The sequence below is a fragment of the Pelobates fuscus genome, chromosome 1 (genome assembly GCF_036172605.1).
Source record: "Pelobates fuscus isolate aPelFus1 chromosome 1, aPelFus1.pri, whole genome shotgun sequence".
Lineage (NCBI taxonomy): Eukaryota > Metazoa > Chordata > Amphibia > Anura > Pelobatidae > Pelobates > Pelobates fuscus.
In genome coordinates this window covers 135,824,893-135,844,734 of record NC_086317.1, presented here as the reverse complement: position 1 = coordinate 135,844,734, position 19,842 = coordinate 135,824,893, and positions in this window count along the sequence as shown.

Genomic DNA, 19,842 nt, shown 5'->3' with positions numbered 1-19,842 from the left:
ACACTTGTGGATTACGCACTAGAGTTCAGGTCTTTGGCGGCAGAGGTTAAGTGGAATGAACAGGCTTATATAGACGTATTTTTAAACGGATTATCCGATGTAATACTTGACGAGGTAGCGACGAGAGAGCTTCCCGAGAATTTGGAGGACTTAATTTCCTTTATCTCTCGCATTGACGAACGTCTAAGAGAGAGGCAGAACACTCGAGATAGAACCGGTAGACCTTCCGTTAGACTAGCTCCTTCATTTCAAAGTCCTGAAACCAAAACTCCACAGTTTCCAGAACCTATGCAGATAGGCCTTACTCGCCTCTCAGAAGAGGAGAGACAGTACAGGAGAAGGGAGGAACTGTGTATGTATTGTGGAGTCAGAGGTCACTTACGTTTGAATTGTCCCAATCGCCCGGGAAACGCTCGCACCTAAGTTTCTCTAGAGGACAGGCCTTGGGTGTTTCTATTTTGTCCTCTACTCATAACTACAAAGAACACAGGCTTCTATTACCCGTCTCTTTAACTTGGGAGAAGGGAACTTTAGAGACTGTGGCATTGATAGACTCCGGAGCTGCTGAGAGCTTTATCGACCAAGTTTTTCTTACCAAACACGCTATCCCATCCCAGTTAAGGAGGACACCTTTGGCTGTTGATGCCATAGATGGTAGACCTTTAGTTGAGCCTGTGATTTTCCGGGAGACTACACCTCTTAACTTAACTACTGGTATTCTACACAAGGAGGAGATATCTCTACTACTCATTTCATCTCCTTCTGTTCCCATAGTCCTGGGATACTCCTGGCTGAAGAGACATAACCCCATTATAGATTGGAAATCAGGGGAAATAGTGTCGTGGGGTTAGGGTTGTCAAGAGAGATGTTTAACCCCTTAAGGACACATGACGTGTGTGACACGTCATGATTCCATTTTATTCCAGAAGTTTGGTCCTTAAGGGGTTAAAGAGAGTGTCACCCCTTTGTATTGTTAACACACTTAATGACCCTACCGACTCTACCAAAGTACAGATACCGTCCTTGTATCTAGATTTAAAGGCGGTATTTGACAAAGGAAAGGCTGATACCTTACCACCACACAGGCCTTTTGATTGCAAAATTAATTTACTTCCTGATACTATGCCTCCCAGGGGCCATGTATACCCTTTGTCTACGAATGAGAACTTAGTCTTAGAGGAGTATATTCGTGAAAACCTAGACAAAGGGTTCATTAGGAGATCCTCCTCCCCTGCTGGGGCTGGATTTTTTTTTGTTAAAAAGAAGGATGGTTCTTTAAGACCTTGCATTGACTACCGAGGTTTGAACAAGATAACCATTAGAAATGCCTATCCGATCCCCTTGATCACCGAGCTTTTTGATCGATTAAAGGGTTCCAAGATTTTCACTAAGTTAGACCTCAGAGGTGCTTATAACTTGGTGAGAATTCAGCAGGGACACGAGTGGAAGACTGCGTTCAATACTCGTTATGGGCACTATGAGTATACTGTAATGCCTTTTGGCCTCTGTAATGCCCCGGCGGTATTTCAGGATCTAATTAATGAAGTTCTTAGGGAGTTTCAACATGACTGCGTTATTGTATACCTCGATGATATACTTATACATTCCAGGGATATTGAGACTCACCACGGACAGGTCAGAAGGGTTTTGCACAAACTTCTTCAACATGACTTGTACTGCAAATTAGAGAAATGTAGCTTTGACCAATCCCAGACTACCTTTCTTGGTTACGTGATTTCTGGAGAGGGGTTTGAAATGGATCCGGAGAAACTCCAATCCATTTTAGATTGGCCTTTACCTAAGGGTCTCAAGGCCATTCAGAGATTTATTGGTTTCTCTAATTATTACAGACGTTTCATTAAGGGTTACTCCTCTATTATTGCTCCTATCACCAATATGACCAGACAAGGGGCTGACACTAAGAATTGGTCTACTGAAGCACTTCTGGCTTTTAAGACTCTCAAGGAGCTGTTTGCTTCCGCACCAATTTTAGTTCACCCTGATACTACTCTGCCTTTCCTACTCGAAGTTGACGCTTCTGAGACGGGTATAGGTGCCATCCTGTCCCAAAGGTTGGGTGTGGATAAACCATTACATCCATGTGGATATTTTTCCAAAAAATTATCGGGCACTGAGAGCAGATATGACATTGGTGACAGGGAACTCCTAGCGGTTATCATGGCTTTAAAAGAGTGGAGACATCTATTGGAGGGGACTTTGCATCCTGTTACCATTTTGACGGATCATAAAAACTTATCCTATATTGGGGAGGCTAAACGATTATCATCGAGACAGGCCCGTTGGTCTATATTCCTCACTCACTTCAATTACATACTCACATATAGGCCTGGTTCTAAGAATTCTAAAGCTGATGCCTTGTCTCGCCAACATGAACCTTCTGCCATATCTGAGCCGGTTTTATCCTCTATAGTACCTAAGTGTAACATCATCGCTAACACAACTCTCAAAATCCATTCTCCGCTTCTGGATCAGATCAGGAGCTTGCAGCATCTGGCACCTAGACTGACTCCTGCGTCTAGACACTTCGTTCCTCCTGAACTCCAACTGGAGCTCTTACAGTGCCTTCACGAGAGTAAGGTGGCTGGTCATCCGGGCGTTGGCAAAACATATTCCTTGATCTCTAAGGATTTCTGGTGGCCTTCTTTACGGAGGGATATTAAGGATTTTATCGGAGCCTGTGAGGTCTGTACTAAGACTAAACTACCTCATTCGCTTCCTTGTGGTCTCTTACATCCCCTGGAAGTTCCAGAAAAACCTTGGTCCTGTTTGGCGATGGATTTTATTGTGGATTTGCCTGTTTCGAAAAAGCACACTGTTATTCTCACAGTGGTGGATAGGTTTACCAAGATGGCTCATTTCGTGCCTTTACCTAAACTTCCGACTTCACCTGAATTAGCGGAGATTTTTGCTAAAGAGATCTTTCGCTTACATGGGATACCTTCCGAGATTACTTCTGATAGAGGTTCCCAGTTTGTTTCACGTTTCTGGAGATCATTCTGTTCTCAACTAGGCATTAAATTGAATTTTTCTTCTGCTTATCACCCTCAGTCTAACGGAGCCGCTGAACGTACCAATCAAAAGATTGAACAATATCTGCGTTGTTTTGTTTCTGAACACCAGGACGATTGGGTCGGTCTGATTCCTTGGGCAGAGTTCGCACACAATAATCTTGTTTGCGATTCAACTCGCTCTAGCCCCTTTTTCATGAATTATGGTTTTCATCCTTCCATTCTTCCGTCGGTTCCTTCTTCCCAGGGGGTACCGTCGGTTGATACTCATGTTGCCAATCTGAAGAAGTTGTGGGATCAGACTCGACAAATTCTCCTACATAATTCTATACTGTATAAAAAACACGCTGACAAACGCAGAAGGCCGGCTCCTAGTTTTGTCCCTGGTGATAGGGTATGGTTGAGTACTAGAAACATTCGTTTGAAAGTGCCATCTATGAAATTCGCTCCTCACTACATTGGACCCTATAGGATCCTGAATCGAATTAATCCTGTTGCGTATCGCCTAGCGCTCCCCTCTGCCTTACGTATTCCTAATTCCTTTCATGTTTCCTTGCTAAAACCCCTGATCTGTAACAGATTCTCCTCCAAGGTCTCCTCTCCTCACTCTGTTCAGGTTGAGGGTCAGGAGGAGTACGAAATCAACTCCATCATCGATTCTCGAATCTCCCGGGGGAAAATTCAATACCTGGTTGACTGGAAGGGATATGGTCCAGAAGAGAGGACCTGGGTACCACAGGAGGATGTCCATGCTCCTCGTCTTCGCAGGGCTTTTCATTCCCGCTTTCCATCTCGTCCCGGTTCCTTCCGCCCGGTGGGCGTTTCTGAGAGGGGGGGTACTGTCAGGGTACCTGTAGTCTCTACCTCTGAGACGGGTAGAGACTTAGACGTTTTTCCATCCAGACGGCATGATTCTCCCGTTCCTCGCGGTCCCCTCACGCATGTAAACGCCGGCCGCGAGAGAACTATGCCTTTTTGTAACGTGACGCTCAATAGTCGACGTCATGACGCTATTCTAGCCCGACCTGTCAGTCAAATCCCGGACACGAATCAGGTCTCGGCGGAGGCGTGATTAGTCTCTAGAACCAGGGTATTTAAGGGAGCTCTCAGCATTTGCTCATTGCCCTGTCGTGGTTCTAGCCAGCCTAGTCTCACAGCGCTCTTGTATTCTCCTGTCTTTTGGTTCTGACCCGGCTTTGTTATTACTTACCTGTCTTCTCTGTTATCCTTGACCCGGCTTGTCTCTCGCTTACCTGTCTTCTCGTTCCCTCGACCTCGGCTTGTTCCTGACCATTCTATACGTAGTATTACGTTAAGTCCGGCCATTCTAAGGTCCGGTATACGTATCTGCTACTCTTTGTACTCTGCGTGTTGGATCCCTGTCCCGATCCTGACACTGCCTCCACTACATCTCAGCAGCACAAGTAGAGGTAGGACACTGCACACACGTATGTCCATCAGATCTCTGCTGGCAGGGTAAAACGATATCCCCAATAAACAAAACCAAATAGTGAAGAGAACAGGCTTTCTAATGTAGAGTTTAAAAATTTTTTTTTCTGGCATTTTAACCCACATCAATATATCCAACATTTTGGCCTCTATGCTGTCAATCATACATAATTCACATAGCAAGTTACAACATTATTCATGACCCTATAGTGTTAAAACCACCATCTAGCCTCCCTGGGCCCCTCATGCCTCCATAAATATAGCAAAATCTGTAGATCTGCATGCTGTTTGCCTAAAAAAAAAAACATAACAAGCAGTCTGCTGACATGTGATAGCCTGATCCAATCACAGTGCTTCCCCATAGGATTGGCTGAGACTGACAAGGAGGCAGATCGGGGGCAGAGCCAGCATGATTCACACACAGCCCTGGCCAATCAGCGTCTCCTCGTAGAGATGAATTGAATCAATGAATCTCTATGAGGAAAGTTCAGTGTCTGCATGCAGAGGGTAGAGACACTGAATGTTTGGATGCATTTTAGGCAGCCATGACCCAGGAAGAATCTCTAACAGCCATCTGAGGAGTGGCCAGTAAGGTTATCACTAGGCTGTAATGTAAACACTGCATTTTCTCTGAAAATGCAGTGTTTACAGCAAAAAGCCTGAAGGTAATGATTCTACTCACCAGAACAAATCCAATAAGCTGTAGTTGTTATGGAGACTGTGTCTCTTTTATTAACTTCTAGCTTCCGCATTTGGTCCAGCTCCATGAAGACCCTTGTATATACAGTAAAAACAATCATGGTAGGGCAACATAATAGCATGATAGCACACACAGATATATTGCTAACTGAGTGTTAGCCAGTCCTAAACATATTGAGTAACACATATAGAATAGCATTAACAGCAATATAGAAAGATGGTGAGACTGCAAGCATGGGGAAGACAGATCGAAATTAGTAGGAAATTCCTATACAATAACAGAAAGATATCTCAGAATATGCACTTTTCCAAAGTAGCAAAATAACAAATCAGCAATTGGAAATAATAAGTTATTGAAAAATAAATAATGTTGCCTATATATAGGCCTAAACCCCGAGCCTAAAAGAGCGAGAGGTATCCCAATCCTATCAGGCTTAGGCAGCCATCACTAAGCCTTCGTAAATTCACAGCTGAAAAACTGGATACTGCAAAATGTAGAAAACATGAGGATAAATATATTTCTGAAAATGAGTAACCAGGAATGGGAAGATCTGTACGCTTTATTATTATGGTGGATTTATGCTAGGCAAGTCTTTCATTTTGTTTAATGGTCTCAACAATATAGGTGAGACCACATAGACATATAATAGGTACACAACGAAGGAGGTATCACATGTACAGTATAATACTCTAGCATCAATTTCTTGCCGGACCTAGGATGAGCAAAACTAATACCGTGTATCACAACTTTTTTTGTTTTACTTATAAGTGGACCCACAACTGCTCTAATCAGTTTGTCCTTTATATTCCTACCCCACTTAAAGGAGTACAATAGAAATTTCAGAAATTCTCGAATATGATTTTTGCAAGATGTCCCACTGCAGCTCAGTAAGAGCAAAAAGCTTGTTTCACTAAGCTAAGCCTGGAGGTGCAGGGCTTAACATTATTGATTGTGAGTGATCATGTGGGGCTCTCAGCCCCTGTACTGTAGCGCATAGTTTGGGAGAGGCAACAGAGGCTTCTGAGCAGGATCTTCTGACTCTCATAGAGCTTTAGTGGAGGTGGAGAGAAATACTCGGTGGACCCCAGGTAAAACATCAACTGGTTTTAAAATGGTTTGACTCTTTACAATATGGGGAGGGTAGGCTAAGGCACTCCTGGCATAACATAGTGAGCTGTAGTGGTTATGGTGCTTGGAGTGTTCCTTTAAGAGTTTGCCTGTTTGCCTTGTGTGTCACTTACACTATGTTTATATTTTATTGCTTCTTATTTCTATGGCTAGAGGAACTCATTTCACCATCATAACATATAACAAGAGATTATACATAATTCCTGGATTTTTCTACAGAGTAGCGTGTAGAGCCATAAAGGCTAAACTAAAAAATTCCACGGCTCAAGAGCGTGAGATTTTTTCTTCTAAAAACGTCTGTCTGTGCCTGATAAAACAATCCTCGCCGTCTGAGAGCAGTGTCAGCATGGGGATAGTTATTCTGTTGTCACTATCAAGTTAGAGTGTTTTGTAATGTTATTGCTACTAGATATCCTTATAATTAATCCCAGTTGATCTGGGAGAATAATAGACAAATATAGATGTTACTGTATCAGTTGGGACCTGCTGTCTTTCTTTTTCTAAAGGTCATTTATGTGATCATCATCAACCATGATTATTTACTAAACATCAAACTACAGTGAATTAAAAACAAACCTAGCAAAATTCAGGCTAAAATAGAAATACATTGTAAAAAATTGGGGTATAGTATTCCAAGTCCCATTTACAGAGATTAGAATGTTTTCTGCAGTTTAATCCTGGAAAAAATATTAATATTACTAGAGATTCTATAATTATAATGAGATAACCAACTCTTAACATATGTCTTGTTTTTCTTCTTTTTTTTTTTAAACAGAGAAACATATGATCTTAAAAGCTTCACCAGATTTTCTGGGGAGGGGGAGAGGAGGTTCATCCCACTCATCCCCCAGTTTCTATACTCATGGTTTATAGTAAATAATACGCTGTTACTATAAATTGGATGGAGGCATTTTCCTCAATTTATATATATTTTACTTTTCAATGGTTTAACTGTTTCCTAACAGTTTGTGTTTGTGAATAAATCCTATAGTCCAGTGGTTCCCAAACTGTGTGCCAAGGCACCCCAGGGTACAGAGGGGCGCCGCAAAATATTTCCCCAGTGCTATAATCATATGATCAGAGCACCGGGAACCGTCCATGCCTCACTCTCCCCTGCTGGCTCTGCAGGACCGAAGGGGAGAACTCTGATCTCCCTCACTGGTCCGCTAGCACTGTAATGCTGCAGCTGACAGGGAAGGGAAACGGGACCCGAGGTAGCTCTAACCTGCAGCTCAGCCGGGTTCTCCTCTCGCAAACTCGGAGCGTTGCCACAGTACCATGGCAACGCTCCGAATCTCGTGAGAGTGAACTCTAGGCTCAGGAACTGCTAGAGTTAACTCTCACTACTTGGACCACCAGGGCTTCTCCACAGGACCACCAGGTCTTTCTTCTACATCCTTCACATGCACTGCACCCTTCACAAATACACACTATATCCTTCACAAACACAATTCACCCCCGTACATGGCAGCCCTCACACACACACACTTACACACTGTAACCCTCACACACACACAGTGCACCCCTCACACACACACACACACACGCACACTGCACCACTCACACACAAACTCCACCACTCACACACATACATATTGCACCCCTCACACACACTACTGCCCCATTCCATACTACAGCCCCTATCCTGGCAGATCCTAGGTAAGCTGTCAAACTGTTCTTAAACAGTTTGACTACTTACCCTGAGAAGGCACTATGGCACTACTGACATCATAACCACTACAAAGTTCTGTAGAGGTTATTGTGTCTGGATTATGCCTTTAACCCCTTAAGGACCAAACTTCTGGAATAAAAGGGAATCATGACATGTCACACATGTCATGTGTCCTTAAGGGGTTAAATAATCTACCAGTGCCCCTCCCAAGATTAGGTTCTGGATCTGCGCCTGAATGGCAAGCATTTCTGCCAAACAGGGGTCCAGTATATGCCGCAGCGCTGTACATATATACAACCTAGAAAATTGTTTTGATTGCCTTGGAAAAATACTTAGGTGTGCCTTGAGCCTAAAATGTTTGGGAATCACTGCTACAGTCTATTCAATGTCATACTACTTGTAGGTAAGCCTGGGTAATGCAGGATAGATAGATAGATCGATAGATACCATAGATAGATATCATAGATAGATACCATAGATAGATACCATAGATAGATGCATAGATAGATAGATAGATAGATAGATAGATAGATAGATAGATAGATAGATACCATAGATAGATAGATAGATAGATAGATACAATGAACAGTAATATAAAGATGTTGGAAAAAATACAATTACATTTTCGTGTAGTTGGTTCAACTATTATTAGAAAAACACATCATACTCTAAGCATTCCCAAAAATGATGTATCATACTGCTCACATAGAATTTTTCTTTTCTATAATTACTGTTCAGTTAATCAGTTAATTTGTCTAAATCTTTTGTGTAGCTGGCTGTGGAATTTCCAGTATCTGACTATACATTGTTTGTGATATCACTCACAGTTAGTTTATGAATAATGTGGAACACACTGTTTTGTGTGAAGCTTATTTATCATTGCAGACAGACATGCAGATCAGACTTAAGGTTCTCCCTTGGTTGAAGAAGGTAAAATGATTTATAGCTCCCATCATACATAACGACTGTTTCTTTACACATATGTGTTTGCAAGCATTGTACCTTCCTTATATTTTTCCGAAAACCTTGAACCATTTTTCTGCCTGTCTGTACTGAGATTGTTGTACCATTTTATCCAACTTTCTGCTGCATAGTGGACCCCGTCTACTAAACCTAACAATAGTAGCTGTGAAAGTGTGTGTGGTCATGTTATTTTCATGCGTTGAGTTAAAAGGAGAAGGCACCATAGCAACTAAATACCATTGTAGGCTACTGTACTTCGGTTCTTCGGCATACTGTTTTTGAGCTGAGGTCTCTAAGCTCTGGTCCCTTTCTTGCCTATTGTTAATGCACAAGTTCCGATTGGAAATTATAAATATTAGAGGAGGAGTGAAGTGGACAACAGGGAAGTGTGTGCCACTGAGATGGTTAAGGGCGGGCCCGCATGGTAAAGAGGGGACTTGGTCCTCAGGGTGGCCCATGAGAAGAGCAATATTGAAATGTTCATGTGTGTCTGAATGTGATGAGTCTAGTTTGTGCAGGGTGAGCGCTTTTAATTATGTACTTATTGAAAACTTGTCAATGGTGCCCCATTGAGGACAGAAAACTTCAAGCCTGGAGCAATAGAATAGGAGCTCACGTTTGTAGCTGTCCCTCCAATTCTGGGAATGTTGGGAGGTAAGTGTTAGGGGGACGTACAATTAGGGTAAAGACTTACTAAGAGTTCTAAGTATTACAATTCGTATCACTTGGATACAAACTGTACCCCTGCCCCTAATTCACCATTAACCCTTAGTTCCCCTGTCATAACCATTTACATATTACATGACCCTCCAGGAACATTTCATGATATCAAGGCCTTTTTCCAGTGGCTCTTCTTTTCTAACGAATGCCCAAGCTAAGCTAATTTTACCTTAATTACATGAGGCCAACAGTCCTAAGTATAAGGCTAACCATCAGTCTTTTAAATTTTGACATGTCTAATCCTCTGATTGCTTTGTTTGCTGCAGCAGGGGAGCACTTAAGGGAATAGCTTAGGGAATTAGTGCAATTAACCATCTAATTTTCACCGGAGTTAAGAACGGTGATTAGGCTATGGATTTGTAAAATCCATTTAATTATGGTTATCATATTTTATTTTAAATGAGGACTCTGATGGCAATGCAAAATATTCAAGAGCTGTCCACTATATGGTGTTTTTTTTAATCAGAAATTCTAAATTGGATCCGAAAATTCCATCTAGTCCCCTATATTTCTTTAGCATGTAAACTACAGTGGATCTTGGACCATTATTTAATTAATTTTATATTGGGCTAATTTACTACAATGAATAAGTTAGTCAGAAACAAATTATATTTGACAGGCGCATAAAAGGCTTCTTAAGAAAGTCAACAATCTGCAGTATTAGAAACTGCTTACTATTTATGGTGCATCCTGACTCGGCATGTGTGCCAGACATAAACATTTTTTTCCTTAGTAGAGAGCTGTATAATATTCTGATTTCTTCTTAGTGTTCAATATATGTAAAATAATAACACATAGGGTTTTGAAGAATTCAACTTCCAGTCGTCTTACTTCCCATACAAAGGTAAGGGGTACGTAGTTGAAAAAAATAAATATTAAGGATGAAAGGCATATAGGATAGCAGCAGGCTCCTCAACAGTGCCGATATCAAGGTCCTATCCCACTGTCCTTATTTTGTTCCCTAGTGTTCTGTATAGCGGTACCCGAGAGCAGCATAGCACAAGGTCATCATTAGATGGCTCGTACTGTGAACAAGTACTAGAACCCTCAACAACATCAACAGTACTCTCTGCAAGCTCTGTAGGTTGGGGCCGGCCAGACAGAAGCCTTCAATGGGTGGACCCACCCATGCTATGGGCGGTCCCACCCATTATAGGCGCTATTAGATGCCTCACTGTCGACACCCATTTCTATATAGTGGAACAAATGTATTAGAAGACACAGTGAGGTCTAAGTTTAAAAAGTGATTGAGAGGTAAAGTTCTAAAGGCGGGGCATTCAACATTAAAAGCAACAATACATCTGATTATTCCATAGTTAGAAAGTCGCCCCAGTGCCACTTTTATATATGTCCACATTGTATATCAAGAAGGCCAATTCTATTTTAACACATTATGGTCAGTGGAATTTACACTAGGTACGTAAAATGTGCTCAAAGACTAGTGATGACATCACAAAGAAAAGCTATACTTTCACTAAATGATATGCGTTAAGAACTAGTTTTTCTTGCAAAACAAGATTAGCAATTTAATTCATATTTCAGATTTAAACAATGATGTTTTTTTAAAATAAATTGTTATTTAAAGCAACGCTATTGCAGTAGATATCTGAGTAATTAAAAATATTGAAAAAAAAAATGTTACTTGTGTACCATACAAATAATGGATTTCATGTTTCTTACGCTAATGGTGCATTAAAGGTTTGTGATGTTAATCCATTCTAAGATGCATCAATTAAAAAGCTTCCTGCGTCCTTAAAGTTAAAGTCATCCAATAATTCAAGATTCCCAGGTGGGTTTAAAATTCAATTCTTAAAAATCATAAAAAGGTATTGTCTCATAACAACAGGGTCTACTGTATGTTAATAATCTAGTAATCTGTGTTTTAATGAAAACATTTTTTATTCATTTGTGTTCTACTCTTATTATACTCATGTTGATATTGCAGGATATAGTAGTTGATGCACAAAAATAAAAAAACATGAATAAATATGAACTAAACAGACAGTGATATCAACTGATGCCCGGACGTTCACTATAAGGCAAGGCAAATTAGTCTACCAGTAGAAGTTATGTAGATTGCAACTCAGGATCAAAGGTATTGCTAGGTGGAAAAAAGCAAGGGTCTTAAACTGAAGAGAAATTGTATGTCTCCTTTTAAAACCAATCCTTGCCATTCCATAATATCAAGAATGTTCTACAAATCACATTGTGCCATCAAATCATTGATAGAATTCAGAATATTGCCTGAATCTATATTTACTAATCTCATACTTGGTGTATTAACTCTGCATTCAAATCACGTGCCCTTAGTAATGCCCCCCACACTGTACTGTATAATTAACTCAAAATATGGTTTATTAAAGGGACACTGTCACAAATGATATCATTGTAGATGTTTTTTTCCTCTCAGTATTGAGTACTCTACTCAAGATACAATGAAAGAAAGTTAAGATTAGACCTGGGGCATTTGAGGACCCCACTCTGGGCTCCATCTACTGTCAGCTGACTCTAAGCGATGCCACAACTCAAATCCAGCTACGTTTGCCAAAAATTTAAGAAGGAAATCCACACAATAACGGTAGAAGCAAATGAGGTTAAAAGGACATGCTTAACATCATACATTTTGCACCAAATTCCAATAAAATGAATGATCAGCGTTGTTATCAAGTTAATTGAATTATCAATCGTATTTTGAAACAGAAGAATTGGATGTCTAGGATTCATGTGATTGGTAGTCTGTGAATCAGCTTTAGAATCCACAAAATCACAATTTGTTTTAGTCAAGTGTACGTTATATGTTTTCATCCTCTTAAAGTAGGTCACCTTTTTCAATGGTTTAATATCACAGGAATCTAAGACAGATGGATTTTGAATATCAGATGATCGCTGTCTGTGCTTGTAAACAAGTGGAGTTTTATGATAGCTAAATTAGCACAGTGATGTGGATGCAAAATGATGAAGTAATGCAGTATCTCAGATTCTTTTTTTAGGCACTGCAAAAATGTTGGCCAGACAAGCTTGCAGGATATTCTCTCTTTCTCAAGTCTTATTCACTAAACTAACAGGTTTATTCACTAAACGTCAAAATAACAAAACTGTAAAACTTCTCTGTCAGCTTCTCTCTACCTCTGGCCATGAATTTGAAATTCACTTTGAATTAAATTTTAAAATTTAAAGGGACACTATAGTCACCAAAACAGTTTTAACTTAATGAAGCCGTTTTGGTGTATTTATCATGCCCCTGAATGCTGACTGCAGGGGCATGATCTACACTCAAAAACTGCATCATTGAGCTCAAGTTGTTATGGTGGCTATAGTGTCCCTTTAAGGCCAGCTTAGCCAAACTGAAAGCATGACTAACTTAGCAAATCTTTCCATTTTCGCAATTTTCACTATCAGTTCTCACTTTAGCAGATAATTCTGTTATAATTAATGAATGCCAATGACTTGACACTACATTTAAGATATTTAAAAAAAAAAAATAAACAAAATGAAACAAAAAGTATTTTTTTTAATATATTTTGATGCCATGGAAAATAATGTACAAATATTTTATTAAAAATAGTACACATATCTAGTACATGGATCTTTTCCCAGTCCTCAATATATCCTTTTCAAAAATAGTTGCTTGTTTTATTAGTCAGCACTGTGTTTACTGGGCCACATATAACTATACTTTTCAAATGTTAATGCTACTTTTTAGAGAAAAAGCAATGTTTGCATTGCAGCTTGTTAACACCTCTAGGTGCAGTAACTCAGATGGCCACTAGAAGTGCATCCTATCTCAGTGCTACACTGTGTGCAGCACTTACGTGTGCAGCACCTAATGCATCTCTATGAGGAGATGTTCATTGGCGCAGTGCAACGTTTTGCTGTGCATACGCAATAGCCTCCCAATCCTTTCCTAAGGGAAAGCATTCGATTGGCTGAGATCGTCAAGCAATTGATGATCTCAGCCTTTTTATTCCACAGAGAAGGGGACTAGGGACCTAAATATCGATTCCAGTGATATAGTTTGTATTCCTAACACTATAGTGCCCCTCTAAAGCAGTTTAGGGATCCATGTTAGATTCCATGTGGATTATATCATATGTGTGTTTTATAGCCCTTGCTCTGTGATGCAGCTCACAGGGCCAGAATAGACCAGAGAAAGGCTAGACAGGGGACTGAGTAGGGCTAGGACAGGTGGTCACTTGTCAGGCACAATGTTGGGCGTAGGAGTCAATAGGTTATAAGAAGTAGTCAGTTAGGTGTTATGGGGCCATTTCAGTTTTAAAAATTACCTAAGATGTTTGTCCCTCCCTCTCTTTAGGTTAGGTCTGGATTCTCTGTCACAGTCATGGGCAGAAGCTTGCCAGCTATTTACCTAAATCAGGCCTAGTTGATTATTGGTAGCAATGATGGTGGAAGGTTCCTGGTTGGCAGGGAACTGGAAACCTGAGGTAGGAGGGCAGGCATCTAGATATGCCCTCCCCAATTTGGTTTTCAGCAGGGCACCATCATACCTTGCAAGCTGGGGGGTTCCTGTTAAGTTATGTGTTTAGGTTAATATGTTTTTGATTGTTGTCCATGTTAACGCACCTATTTTAGTTACAGGTTTTGCGGGACAATGATTTTCAATAAATCGGTTGTGGCCTTTTCATAGCAAAACTTGGCGTTGTTTGTTTGTTTATTTATTACTATAAGATTAGCCCGAACGTCGAAGGTACAGCGGACAAACCTACTGTGTGTTGTAGAAATACAATTTATTGTTCAATGCAATATACTCAGAATCTTCATGTAGAATCTAATAGAATCCTGCAATGAATGAACAATTTTTTTTTCTAATTATGCTTAATTTTATTTGGGGTATTTTATGCTTGGACAGGCTTATGTTCGTAAAAACTAATCATAAAACTATTCTTTTTGCGCTTTAATGTTTAGGTGTCAAAGTAAATTCCATTATATTTGTAACTGCAACAATTGATCAATGTAACAGATGTAAATAAAAAATATTAAACTATGCAATAAAATAAACATCTCACATCCATTGATTATTTTCTGCACCAAAAAAGCCACCATTATATAGCTAGGGGTTACATGAAATAGGATTGAATCATCTCATTTCAACCCAGGCAGACCTCCTGGTGCATCCAATGTGGTTGTGGTATTGATGTTGAAAGGGACGCTGCTGGCATCAATACAACTTTAATACATTGACAGTTATTTTTTACGCCTGACAGCCTGCAGCTTGGTTGGGAAATAATAGCAGCTCATTAAGTGCTGTCAATGGCTGAGCTGTGTGCATACACTGATAAGGAAGTATTTTTCTGGAGTGAGGGGGCGTGGTTAAGAGAAAAGATTATAGTGCAGCATTCTGAAAAAAAAAATATATTTTTTTTTATTGCGCAAAAACTATAAGCTTTTGAGTGTGCAAAAAATAATAATACAGACAAAACCAAACCATATGCATTACAGTTGTACTGGCGCCCACAGCGTCCCTTTAACCCCTTAAGGACCAAACTTCTGGAATAAAAGGGAATCATGACGTGTCTCGCACGTCATGTGTCCTTAAGGGGTTAATGCTCCTTAAAATCAGCTGTCAGGGAGCAGTCTATCTTAATTTAAGAGTATTGATGTGGAAAGAAAAGTTGTTAGGTGCTCCTAATTATCTTTTCCTGAACAACTGCAAAAGATAAAACCCCACCCACACGTATACATATCTATGCATTTATACTTATGCCATCAAGGGGCCTAGATACATCATAAATATACATATAAATGTAAATAGCTACCTGGCCTGACAGGCTCCTTCCCAGCTTTATGTGGTAATGCACGTGCATGGTTGAGTTACATTGTAGGATCGTATCTGTCAGCTCGACTGACAAAAATGTGAATGGAGCTGTAAGATGAACTGATAGAATCTATAGTGCATCTGCAACCAGCTTACTGTCTCCGCCTCCCATGATGCTTTGCCAGCCTGATGGCGGCCCTGACTGTCATGGCTGTCACACCCTGATGGCGGCCCTGGCTGTATTCAGAATCTGGTGCATTACTGCTTGTAGCTATATATTTCATGTGCATGTTTATAATATATATAAAATTGCAGATTAAATATGGGTTCTGTCTTGCCTCAGATGTCTATTTTTTCATACTTTTTTCAATTTCTACAGTTTTCATATGGCTAAAAGATATTGTACCTACTTTTGTCTTTAAAAAATATCTGGCATGCTTGTGCCATAGAGTATACTTAATTGGTGAATTTCTATTGAACTTCTCTGTTGTCAGGAGTCACAACAGCTCTGGGGAGTTTTGTAATGAGCAGGCTGGAGTAAAAACAGTGTGAGAGACAAGAACATAAAACATATAAAAACACCTTAATTATAATCACAAAACCAGACAGACGCCCAGCAAACGAGCTAAATGTTGATACACAGTAAATGCTAAATACAAACACCAACATTCCGTTAAGTACCTTCAATTTTAATATACAAGCCACTTCATTCCTTCATACAGCACACTTAAGAAAGATGAATTATTAACAGTTTAGTTTAGGAACTGTATAATGCTGTTCTGCACAAGGCAGATTGAAAAGCATTCTGAATTAACCACATACAGTATATAGGTGCTGAGTTACACACTACAGTACACACCAGGAATATAAAACCCTGCCCCCGCCCCCACCCCAGATATTGAAGAATTATAACTCCCATAATTCTTTGGCCATGTACTGAATTCAGAGACTACTGTGAGTTGGCGGCCATCAACATCTGCGAGGGGCCATGTTTGTGATCCCTTTCCCATGTAGTTTTCTATAATAGAAACATTTTTAGGTCCCAGAGACACCTGGATCTTCAGCACAAGGAAAACCTTGATGACTCCTACACTAATAGAGAAGTGGAGATTTGTTATGACATGACCCTGCCTTTGTAAGTTATGTCCCCTCCTCTCTGCCAATAAATAACTTAGTGTTGATGTCCTCAATTAAAGCATAGCCATTACAAGCAGTGGTGCGTGGCCAGGTATTCAATGTGATTCCATCTTGCTACCTAACTAATAGAAGAATGTGCAGTCCACTGGGGGGCATCAACCTGCACCCTACGTACATAGTTACATAGGCTGAAAAGAGACATGAGTCAATCAAATTAAGTCTGACAGAGCACTATACTTCTGGTATTTCTTTGTATAATAGGCAGCTGCTTAGAGAAACAGATGCCTTACGTAAAGTTAAAAATCAAAAAATACTATTTATTATCCTACTGCCCCTTCACTAACAGTAGAGATCAGTGGCTAAAGAACCTTACATCCAGGACTTCATCCCCCCAAGTCTCCTGTTCTGCAACACATATGGCCCTTAATGTATTCAGTGCAACAGATTTTTTCTTAGCAGTACATATATAAATTGTAATACTAGAAGGAGGTGTTTAATGCGGTTCCAAGTGGCAACTTTAACAGAAAAATGTATATTTAAAGAAAAAATAGGGAATAATACTGGGTGCATTTATACAGATCTGATTGTGCAGTTTCTGCTGTTACTGTGTTAGTGGAGATATGTTAGGAACCTTTTTCACAAATGCTGTTTTTCTGAAACAATTTTTAGATAAATTGAGAAATGGTTTTAGTTTGGATGCACTACAATTCCCTGATTAGTAAATAAACCACTTTGCTTAATCTGAAACAAAGGAAGAAAGCATATATTTAAAAAAAAAAAAATGTTTTCCAAAGCAGTTTTCAAATTTTAACAGATTGCATTTCTTTATGGTGCTAAGCTTGTAGTGATTAAGCAACACCAATGAATACAAATGATCAGGAAGCTAAATATGAATGCGTTAATAATTTATTTTTCTTTATAGGAATTGAAGGAGGGAAATAAGGATTAGCAGGCTTAGGAAATACCGTAATGTCCAAAGTAACAAAAAGTGTGGAAAGTCAAATCTACATTCTCTGTGCAACATCACTGATATTTTATGTTCAAAAGTGTTTTTTTGATGGGGTTAATTGTAAGTATTCATTTTTTTCAAAAAATCTATTATTATTATTGCTTTTTTTTGTAGTAGGGCAAATCCATATATACATATTCATATTTGTCCGTTCATCTATCCATCCATATTATTTATTTATTTTCTGTTTACACGGCTCTCTGTTATCAGAGTATAATAGTGTTACATACATTAACATATCTGTCTGCAGCTGAACTTCTGCTGATGATAACACCATCGGTATTTCTCCAAGTTATGCTGTATATAAGGCTTAATGAGCTTTATACACAAAAAAAATAATAATCAGCAATTCCCCCTCCCCCTCTGCTTTTAACCCCTCTCAGTGAAAACTGGTAATGAACTGAATGAATAGAAAATCTGAATCAAAATGAATAGTCATTAATTTCTCACATTGCCTTCATCACAAACATTGATGGGGACTTAATGTGAAGACGCAAAGCAAAACAAGTTGAGAATGTCCAATAGTGCAGGGAGGCCATTCTGGAAAATCAAATCAAACATCACACGCAGACTGAACATCATAGTGTCACCATCTTCTTGCCCTGATGTGTATCAGCTGAGCCAAGATCATCACCCAGCCTTGGACCTTATTACATTAGATCAGTCAGCAGGAAGCTACTTGATGTGTTATTGATAACTGGATCTTCACAGTAACAGGAGGAAAATGGGCTTTAAAGCTCTCACAAGCTCTGGTCAGGTGGAATGGTATGTCAGCAGGAATGTGTTAAGAAAGCTTATCACTAAATTGTACATTCTGCCTTATGTCTTCTTCAGTAACAGATTCTGAGACAAAATAGATGTTTAAAATTATATTGAAGTCCAAGTGTCCTCTCTATGCCTTGAGAAAAAATGTATCTACCCTGGGCTAAAATATTAGATGTAAAAATAACGTATTATTGGGGGGAAAATAAACATGGATGAACTTGCATAACAGACCAATGGAGACCTGGGAACTGGAAAATATACCTAATCTGTAACAGGCAATTATAAGATGGAAGTCTTTCGCAGGTAAGATCCATCTAAAATTAGGATGACGTCACTTATTTGATGCATTATAAAGATGTTCTGGTCTTCTCGTGTTCACAAGCTCTCAAATCTGATTATGCAGGCCATTAAATGATTAAATGGAATGATTGTCACTATTTCTTAACATTTGGTATTTGGCTAAGATGTATTTTCCTTCACCAAAATTTCTGAAACCAACTCTGAATTTGTGTGAATGATCCATAAATTGATACCCATCCAGGTCTATTAGAAATGGCTCATATCCTTCTGAAAGGTTCACACGTTGTCAGTGAGGTCCATAGATATTTACTTATTTATAAAATATTTTGCCAGGAAAGATACATTGAGTTATATCCTGTTTTCAAGACTACACAAAAATGAGACACATAGAGTACAATTGTTACGCATACAATAGACATAAACATAAACAAATAGACATAAACAATACCAATATCAGATGTATCTGATTTAGCCTTGAATGAAATACTGGTAACTAAGTTTACCTGATAGTTTACACAAGCCAACTGGCAAATCCTAGGTGATGCTGAAAGGGTTTATTAGCCTGTGTGGATGGCCCATAGGAGAACAAAATGGTTCCCCATCTCCTGTGTTCTGGAGTCCAGGCAACCCAATATTCATAGGTGGAACCTGGTTAATTGTTCCTTATTTCCTTTACTAGATGTATGGATGGTAAGGAGTAAATATTTAGCGGGGGAGTGTTTGGTTGTGTGCAAAGTTGCTGTTTTGTGCTATTTTTCCTGCAAAAGGCAGGTGAGTAAAAATCTCAAAAAGTTCAAATTGAGTATCAATTCAAACTTTATCGAATGTCCTTACCCGTAAACTTCATGCTGAAGTTGGATAATGACGCGGCTAATATTTTAGCAGACGGCACATTACTCTGAACAGGAAATTAAATGTGGTTCTAATCTCTGAATTTGACCTTGCATTGCCTTTCATGAATACCACAATTGCTGTTCCGAGTCAATTTGTTGGATTTTCCAGAATTGTATAATACGGAGGCAAATTTCGATCATCATGAATATCCCTGTCATGTTTTTGTATTGGGGACACTAAACTACACTAATTATACTGTGGGGTTTATTCACAAAACACCAAGTTATAGTGTATAAATGTTTAAAATACATCCATCTCTCAATATCCCTACCCAATCACCACCTACTTGTCGATTTCTTCTTT